At 42.6% G+C, this 9,402-nt stretch overlaps 1 protein-coding gene across 1 annotated transcript in view; it reads left to right on the top strand.

The window, feature by feature from the left end:
• The first annotated feature begins 2,710 nt into the window (after positions 1-2,710).
• FGFR2 (fibroblast growth factor receptor 2) overlaps positions 2,711-9,402 on the top strand; it is a 182,375-nt gene continuing 175,683 nt past the window's right edge. The window contains exon 1 of the mRNA XM_077349948.1: positions 2,711-2,833. The gene's annotated coding sequence lies outside the window, so the exon portion shown is untranslated. The remainder of the gene's footprint in view (positions 2,834-9,402) is intronic.

Raw genomic sequence — 9,402 nt, 5'->3', positions numbered from 1 at the left:
TGACTAGGTTGGTTTTGAGCAGGAAGTGACATCAACTAGGTCATGCCATGACAGCATCCAATTTTTCATTCATAACACATTCTTAACAGATAGGTGTCAAATGTGATCTTGATAGTTCTCCCATTTGAGTTTCTTCACAGCTTCTTTTTTTAGCAGCTGAATCTGTTTCTTAAGCTTTTAAAACCAGAACTATAACTATTATCTACCTCCCCTTGATACTGTTGCCAGTGCATTCTCCTGCTGTCTGAAGAAGAATTAGGTATGATTCAAACATTGCTGGGGATTAGATGCAGTTAGGGGTGTTCTTGATGCTACATTACCATATCAGAGCCCAGACAAGTTTTAGTACATATACATTAAAATGAAAATGCTTATATGAATCAGTTTTCAAAGTGGTTTGGCTTTCTGAAACCTGATGCTGGAGGGAAGAAGCCCATAATGGAAATATTAATACAGTACTTCTCCTGTGATTCAGAGTTATTAAGAATGGTCTTTACTTGTGGTGTCTTTCTTCTGCTCAACTTAAAGATTTAATAGTACAGATGGACAGATTTATTAGGGAAGGATATATGGAAATTCTGCTGAACTTGGTGGATGCTCTGAGTTGTCTAAGTTTTTTTATTTGTGCATCCTGTTAACATATGGCTGGGCTCAATTGTTCTAAATCTTCCAGATGTATCTGATCTGCAAGTATCTATTTTTTTTAGTATGGCTCTTACTGTGTGGTTTTTGCAAGGATCATTCTGAGGGGCTTTCCGCACTGGGATCTTTGTAGCAAATTGGTTGCTGAATGAAAAATCGCCATTTAAAATAGTGGAATTCGTCGTTATGCATACCTGCCTTTGTAGTGGAATCCAGTTGCGTTTTGTAGCGTTTCCCACAGGCTTCCGGTCTCGGCAAAAATCGCTAGAAAGGAAGCGCTCTTGCCAAGCTCGTCCCGCCCCTAGCCGTCAAGCAGCCAATGGGCAGCCGTTAGCATGCTCCCAAACAGCCCCTTTCCCTTTAAGAAAGTTTTTTTTAAAAAAAACACACCCATTGCAACGAATCTGTGTTGATTTGTTGCAACGGAGAGACCCATCCAGCTGCCCGGTGTGTTTGAGCTGTCGTTTGATCGTTGCCACGCTCCCTCCGAGTGAAAAAAAAAAATCCCCCCCCCCTCTCACGGGCCCGATTTTCGTGTAAAAAATAAAGGGAAAATACATCAGCAAACGGGCTTCTCTGTTGTTTGTGTCCAAAGTGTTGTTTGTGCTTAGTGACTCTGGGGAGGGACTGAAGCTGGGGAAGCCTCTAAACAGAAAGAGGCTCGCTGGTGCATTTATCCCCACTCGCTCGGAGAAAAAAAAAATGGCGATCGCTTCGCCGGAAGATCAGAGGAGAGAGCCAGGGGGAGGGACTTTGTAGAAACCGCAACAATGTTAACGCACAGGTCTTTTTCGCTAGTGTTGCAGATTGGTTGCAGGAGTGTATCGCTTTCCGGAGGGTGAATCCACTTTTGGGGATTTCCCTGAAAGCGCTACAAGGAAGCGCTTTTTGCGGATCGGTTTCAGGTGTGTGGCAGATTGTCAACGACGTTGTGCATAATGGCAAATCAATAGCGTTTTCAATTGGCAACCATTGTGCGATTTTGAAGGCGTGCGAAAAGCCCCTGACTCTCCACACTGTGATTGGACCCCATGGCCTTTTTTTAGTGAACTGATGCATCAACAGATTCCACCATAAAAGGACGCTTAGGCCCTTCCCTCATTCCACTGCAACTTGCATGGAAGATTGCAAGACTGAGCTGCATGTTATTACAGTTCTCTTCATCTTAATTAAGCAACCTGAAGCACCAGTGTGCCAAGCATGAAACTTGGCACATTAGGAGTCTGAATGGCTGGTTCCTGTATGCTGTGGAATGTTGGACTGACTCCTCTAATTCACAAAAGCAATGGTCATGGCACCTTTAGATCCCTGCACTGCTTTCTGCGGCACCATACCAAATGTGGTTACTATTGAGCCTTAATGTCAACTAAACTCTATAGGTATGATCCCTTTCCAGAGTCAGGCATCCTTTCTGGCTACTCTCTGCCCCCTCCCTTCTGAGGTGGGCCTCCCTAGACTAGTAAAACAAAACAACAGCCAAAGTCAGCTTTCACTTCTCCTGTGTTCTCCTTGGCCAAACAAAAGAAAAACAAACTGAAAGTTCTTTCAGCATGTTCTTCTTTAAGCATAGCCATTAGAGCTGTGTGCAGCTTGAAGTATTTGTGTTGTACCTTGATATTTATTTTAATTGGGTAGGAATGTCACAGTACAATACGGATCTGCTGGTTTGGATAGACCAGTAGTCAGACAGCTGCTAAGTCTACAATCAAATATTAAAAGGTTAGCCAAACCAAAATCATCACATAGAGAGAATATTGTATCCCAATCCCCCCCCCCCTCACCACCATCCCTTCATGGCTGTGGCTTTTTTTCATTCTTTACACTAACACCTCTAATTCTGAGGATGCCTCCCTCTGGAATTCCATCTGCTTTACTCAGAAGAGACATGTTTAATTAGTAAACTGACAATTGAGCAAAAACAGGGTTCATTCACTTAGAGTTGTTCAACACTCAGGTTAACGTACAATCTTTATTCAAATAGCACAGAGACTGGCATTCAGTAATCGATGCCAAAACAATTTTAACCTCCAGAACAAAAATTCTGCTGTCAAGCACCCTGCTGAGCATATCAAACAAATAGCTGGAAAACTCTCTCTCTCATCCTCCCTCCCTCCCCCCCCTCTCTGTGGCTGTTAGAGAGATTGAGCTACAACCTCGAAGCAGGTAACAGCTAGATCTGATTTTATTTCAGGTAAGATATAATGCAAATTACTACTGGCCACTTGCAATCTTTAGGAAAGTTTCTCCAAAAATAGTTCCTTCTGAAACCCTTTTACAGCTGTGGTGGGGGTGGCCAAACTGTGGCTCTCCAGATATCCATGGACTGCAATTATTGGTGGGGCTCATGGACATGTGGAGAACTACAGTCTGGCCACCACTGCTCTATGGCTATGTCGATGGTATCTGCTGAAAGGCCATGGACACCCAAACATCCATGCTGGTCTCCTGCTTCAAGGTCCTGGCTTCTGCCTATATATCAAGGGAGAATGATGCCCCCTTTTATTTGGTATATCTTTTGGCTTCTGTAAAATTAATAGGGCAATCATCAACTTATTTGCATGTTTATTATTTTGTTCATTATATGCTGTAAAGAGCCTCTTGTGGCGCAGAGTGGTAAGGCAGCAGACATGCAGTCTGAAAGCTCTGTCCATAAGGCTGGAAGTTCAATCCCAGCAGGGATTGAACTTCCATTTACCATCCTTCCAAGGTCGGTAAAATGAGTACCCAGCTTGCTGGGGGGTAAACGGTAATGACTGGGGAAGGCACTGGCAAACCACCCCGTATTGAGTCTGCCATGAAAACGCTAGAGAGCGTCACCCCCAAGGGTCAGACATGACCTGGTGCTTGCACAGGGGATACCTTAACCTTTACCTTTTATATGCTGTAAACTAAATATGAGCAGACAGTGTGATGCTGCAGTAAAGAAGGTGAATGCAGTCTTGGTCTGTATCAACAGAAGCATCAAATAAATTCCCGAATGTCATAGTCCCACTGTATTCTGCAAAAAGGATGTGGACAAAATTGAGAGGGTACAGAGGAGAATGCTGAGGATGACTTGGGGCCCAGGGACTAAGCTCTATGAGGAAAGACTGAAAGTCTTGGAATGTTCACCCTGGAAAAGAGAAGGTTGAGAGGGGACATGATCGCTGTCATTAAGTATTTGAAAGGCTCGGAAGAGGGCAGGGAGTGGTTCCTTTTGGCAGGAGAGGATAGGACCCACAGTAGTGGTTTTAAACTATGTGTAGAATGGTACCAGCTAGCTATCAGGAAAAATGTGTTCACTGTCAGAGTAGCTTAGCAGTGGAATCAGCTGCCTAAGAAGGTGGTGAGCTCTCTCTCTCTGGCAGTCTTTAAGCAGCAGCTGGACAGATACTTTAGGCTGATCCTGCATTGAGTAGGTGGTTGGATTAGATGGCCTATATGTACCCTTTTATCAGAAGGCAACCCCTGTCCTATTCTGAGATTCTTCCTGCATGAGAACTATCCAAAAAACAAAAACATTGGAGGGCACTACTGCTCTGGACCCCGTTCTGGACCAGTCCATCCCAGTTCTGATGGACCCTGACAATTGGGTACAACCCAGTGCTTCTAAAAGGCAGGTTGTGCACAGAAGCTTACACAAACTGAGAGCAACAAATACAATGCCTAGAAGACAAGCTAGGTCTTAATCTGTGATTCAAAACCTTGAGAAACTCACACCAGCTATGGTGTACAATGGTGTAATTCTTCTTAGGATTACACTGTAGGTCTCATTACTATGTAGGTATCATGAATTACCTCTGTTGATAGCCAGAATGGTGTGGTGGATAGATCTAGGATCTGAGAGGCTAGTATTAAATAACACAAAAAACCCACATTAAAATATAACAAAAAGCTCACAAACCAGGAAAGATAATAACACTAAGGGAATGCCAAGCAAAACAACAACAGACTTCACTTTCAGGAATGATGGCCTGGTGGTAAAGAAAATGATTGCAAGCTTCTGATTGATCATATAATTATTAGGAATTGGCTATAATTCTACATCCTGTCCAGGTTCAAGTCTTTGGTTCTTATGAGGCAGAAAAAACGGCCTGTTCCTCTCTGGAATGTAGTTTTTGATAAGCTCTCTCATAAGACCAAAGTTTATTTTATAGCTAAGATAGTCCTTCTCAAGGCTAAAGAAATGGGAGAAGAGTGTGTCACAACCGTTTATGTAAATAATTGGATGGTTTTTTTTTGGGGGGGGGGCGGGGGAAGTATGCAAGCAGCTTTTGAACCTATCAGCAGTTCCTGGAAGGCTGGCGTAAGGGCTATAGGGTGTTCCCGGGAGGTAGAGTGGGGAGGTAGAGACCCCAGGCTATTGGCTCATCCTGCAAGCCCAACCTCCAAGGAAAGTGTATTTAATACTATGTAATCCTATTGTTTTCTGCACAGATTTGGGAACTCCCCTGTGTCTATATTTCTTCTGCAGTAAAAATATAAAAAGGTTTTTGGGGGCTGGGAAAAAGAACCCTAATTTGGGCATTTGGCTATCAGGAGGGAGACAGGGAAATCTCAGTGGGGAGGAAGTTCCAAAGCTTTGGTGCTATGACCAAGAACACCCATTTTCCATTTGCTACTTTTCTAATCTCATATAGCAGGGTCACCTGAAGGAGGTCTTCTGAGGATGACTTGAATAGTCAGGTGAGCAGCTGGCCCCTAATGTTACATCCAAATCACATTAGACAAAGAGTTCCTGAGCATCCTGAGTGATGCATATATCTGCTGCGCTCCTAAGCCTGGGATTACACATTGACATGGGGTGGGCAAGCTCATGCCTGCTTCCCTTCTATGAACACTGGGCTGTGTATAGAGGACTAATATGAATGAGAGCCAGGTAGACCTGTGTTAGAGCACCTCTCATTGTAGTACATAATCAGCAGTGATCATGCTGGAATTTCTTGATAGTAATTATATTCTACTTAATCTGAAATGGAAACACTTTTAGCAAGAACATAGGGCCAATAGAATTGTCAAAAATTGTAGCAATAGATCTTTTAATTAGGATTGCCAGCTGTAAGCTTGAGACTCTGGAATCTGGAATGGGCAAAATTTGGGGCAGGGAGGGATCTCAGTGGAGTTTAAGGCTCTAGAGTTCACCCTCCAAAACAGCCATTTTCTCCAGGGGAACTGTTTTATTTAGTTGGGCAAAGAGCTATAATTGCAGGGGATCTCAGGTCCTACTTGGGGATTAGCATCCCTAACTTTAATGCTCATGGGCTAATTTTAGCCCTTACTCCTTTGCTATAGGGAGTCAAACTAACAGACTTCCAGTGCTATTGCCTTGCAGAGCCTCCCTCCCCAGCATCTTTCTCATAGGGCCTACACACTGGGCTCCTCTACTGTTTGAAGTGAGGGAAATAACTCTTACTGATTCTACACGGAGGTGTAAAATGTGCGCTGCCTCCTGCTTGCAAACATGTGATAGTAAACCATGTGTTTGCACACTTCCTGATAGAAGACCCCCTCCCATGTTATCTCACTATCCTGTCACAGCTTTTTGCTTCCCAATGAGGTGGTGGAGAAGCAGGAAGTATGGAGAACCCAGTTTTCCCCCAGCTCCGTGGGTTGTCAATCAACGCAAGCCACAATCCCTTTACAGCAGTGGTTTTGGGACTCAAATTTCTGTCCTGCCCAAGTCTTGAAATTATTATTTAAAAAAAAAACAATTCCATGTTGCCTTGGGGATATGTTACAACAGTAAAACATTAAAAAAAAACTTACACTTTTCATGTTGCTACGGGATCATTCCACAAAAATAGGATCTCTTTTCGGGATTCTTTGTATAATGGTCTGTCTTTATGTTCGGTTAGACTTGTGATAGGCTGGCCATGGTAATTGGACCCCAATGGTTGTGTGTTCACAATAATGATTAAAACACAGAGCACAGATGCTAAGCTAAAGACTGCTTCATCACACACACACCCTTCTTTCCCCATTCATACCTCACCAGCAGAAAATACAACCAGAAAACACAACAGGAATGTGTTTTAGATTGGGTTGCTGCCCGATCCCAATATTACTGTGCACACTGAAGAGAACATTTTATTTTAACTGAGAGCACATCACTTTGTGGTCTCATACCTACATGGACTGTGCCATTATTTTTTTTTACCTGATCCGGAAATGGGGAGGGGAAGGCATATGTGAGGATGGGCACTACACTACTGAGAATGTTGCTCGTTTCTCCCTTCACATGGGCTTGCCCCTGTTTTGGCCCCAATTAGCTTCACAACAAGAAAGGGGAAGTGGGATTTTGTGACTTCCCACATCATAGAACAAACATGATGGAAACTCACGCCACCACTTGGAGAGCTATGGTTTACTGCCGACATCATGAGAAAGCAGCACTAAAACCAGTAAGCAATGAGAGGCTGTGCAAGGAAAAATTCCTCATGCAGAACTGGTCTTTCCCTGGGGAGAAGCACTTGCCTCCATTTCTTCTGACTTTCTGGTGCCAATCAATGGTGTGGCATATTCAAAAGACCATTTGACTGAATGATGTACTATCATTGTGAAGTGATCTTGAAAATGCATTGTTGCACAGTTAGCTTTTACTTCTTATTTTGCATTTGTTTTCTGTTTTCTGTTGTGATATAGGTGCTTGTTGGCTAATCTGTATAATGGTTAGATCTAAAGGAATATTATAAATATAAATATTTAAAATAATAATAAAATAAATATCCATCTTCACAGATGGTTGTCACTGACTGCAATTGTGTCTTGTAATAAAAAAACCCCAAAGCACAGAGAAGCTTGGTTGTTTCCAATCATTATCGTTGCATTTCCTTTCAATAATTTGCCCCAAAGAAAGAACCATGTCTCAGTTTAAATGTGCATATTTTTATCTAGAGTGTCTTCCTCTTACTAATTTGAACTGCTAGTGAATTCAGTCTTGTCTGTGTGGCTGTTGAAGAAGAAGAAGAGTTGGTTCTTATATGCCACTTTTCTCTACCTGAAGGAGTTTCAAAGTGGCTTACAGTGGCCTTCCCTTTCTTCTCCCTCCAACAGACATCCTGTGAGGTAGGTGAGGCTGAGAGAGCCCTGATGTTACTGCTTGGTCAGAACAACTTTATAAGTGCTGTGGCAAGCCCAGGATCATTTGGAATTGTATTAGTTCTGGTAAGAGGAATACCTAGGGCCTTTCCGCACAAGGACCAATGTTGCTAAATGTTTGCAGTATGCAGAAATGCTATATTTAATAGTGGAATTTTGTCATTCTGCATACCTTCAATTCAAGTGGAATATTGAAGTCCCAGTAGTGGTCTATTCATTCCCCACAGGTTTCTGGTCTTGCTGGAATTGCAACAAAGGAAGTGACATTTTTCTGTGCTTGTTCCTGCCCCTGGCCGTCATTCAAACAGAACAGCCAATGAACTGTTGTGTTCATGCTCCCGAAAAGCCCCTTTCCCTTTAAAAACTGTTTTTTTTAAACCCAAACACACCAGTTGCAAAAAATATTTGTTCAATCATAGTCTCAGAAAGACCTTTTTCGCTGGTGTAGGAGCTAATGCTTAATTGTTTCCACACTCTTCAAGTAAAAAAAAAAAATCCCCCCTCCCCGAGGGGCGTGATTTGTGGCTGAAATTACGGGCAGTGTCAAACAGGGGGCTGTGTTGTGCTCGGAAACTTTAAAGACAATTGCAGAAGTGAGCTTTGTTTTACTGTTAAGCACTTCTGTGGAGGGACTTTAGCCAGAGAAGCCTCACTTATTCGTTGCTTTTGTTGGTCTAAGGGGGAAAAATGGTGATCGTGTCTTTGGAAGCTCAGGGGAGAGAGCGAGGGAGGGACATTCTTTCTACCGCTATTTTGAGAATGCACGTCTTTTGCTGATGTGTTGTGGATTGTACTCAGGAGTGTAGCGTTTTTTTCAGGAGGAATCCACTTTTTCTGATTCCCTCTGAAGCGTTATAAAATTCTGAATGTTGCTGGAGTTTGGCGGGGGTTTGGTAAATTGTTGACGACGTCATGCGGAACATCAAAATAATAGCATTTGCAAACTGTAAGACTTCAGCTACAGGTAAGTCATGCGGAATGGCCCCTAAAATTGTTCTCCTGAACAAAAATGTCCAACTTGCCAAGTATTTATTCCCAGGTAGGTTGAATTAATTCCCAGTTTGCCTTAACCAGTTTAGGGGAATTGCTATTCTGAGCCCTTCTTCCAAATTTCTGGACAGGCTGACTGTTATTGAAGAATACTGTGTAGTTTAGTATCTCTTTACTTTCGCTCATCTGCAATTTGTTTCTATAGCACTAAATCCAACCAAAGAAAAGCTTGAATATTGTAAGCTACTCAGCAGTATGTCAGACCATTGGTCCATCTGGTCTAGCATAGTCATCTCTGACTGGCAGCATCTCTTCAGCTTCATACAGAAAAAAGAGCTTTCCCAGCATCTGCTTCCTAATACTTAAAAACTGAAGATACTGGGGATTAAATCTGGGATCTTATGAATGTAATTCATGTGGCCTGAGACACATCTCTTCAGAAACACAAGTTCTTTCTGGACAAGTAGAAGTTGCTGTGGCTGAAATATGTGAGTTCTGTCTTCTAGTGAACAATGCTTACACAGACACAGGAGAAAGAAACAATAGAAAGTAATGTGTGAGTCATCACTGGCAGAAGTGAATTTTACCTCATCACCCTCATCACATCTATTTCTTTGCTTGTCCATCTTGTCTTATTTTCCCAGAATTTCATGCTGAGATACCTCAACCTCTATCATTTGTTGAGACAGCCAT

This window comes from Paroedura picta, chromosome 8 (assembly GCF_049243985.1).
Source record: "Paroedura picta isolate Pp20150507F chromosome 8, Ppicta_v3.0, whole genome shotgun sequence".
Classification (NCBI taxonomy): Eukaryota; Metazoa; Chordata; class Lepidosauria; order Squamata; family Gekkonidae; genus Paroedura; species Paroedura picta.
This window is presented reverse-complemented; position numbering and strand designations above follow the sequence as displayed.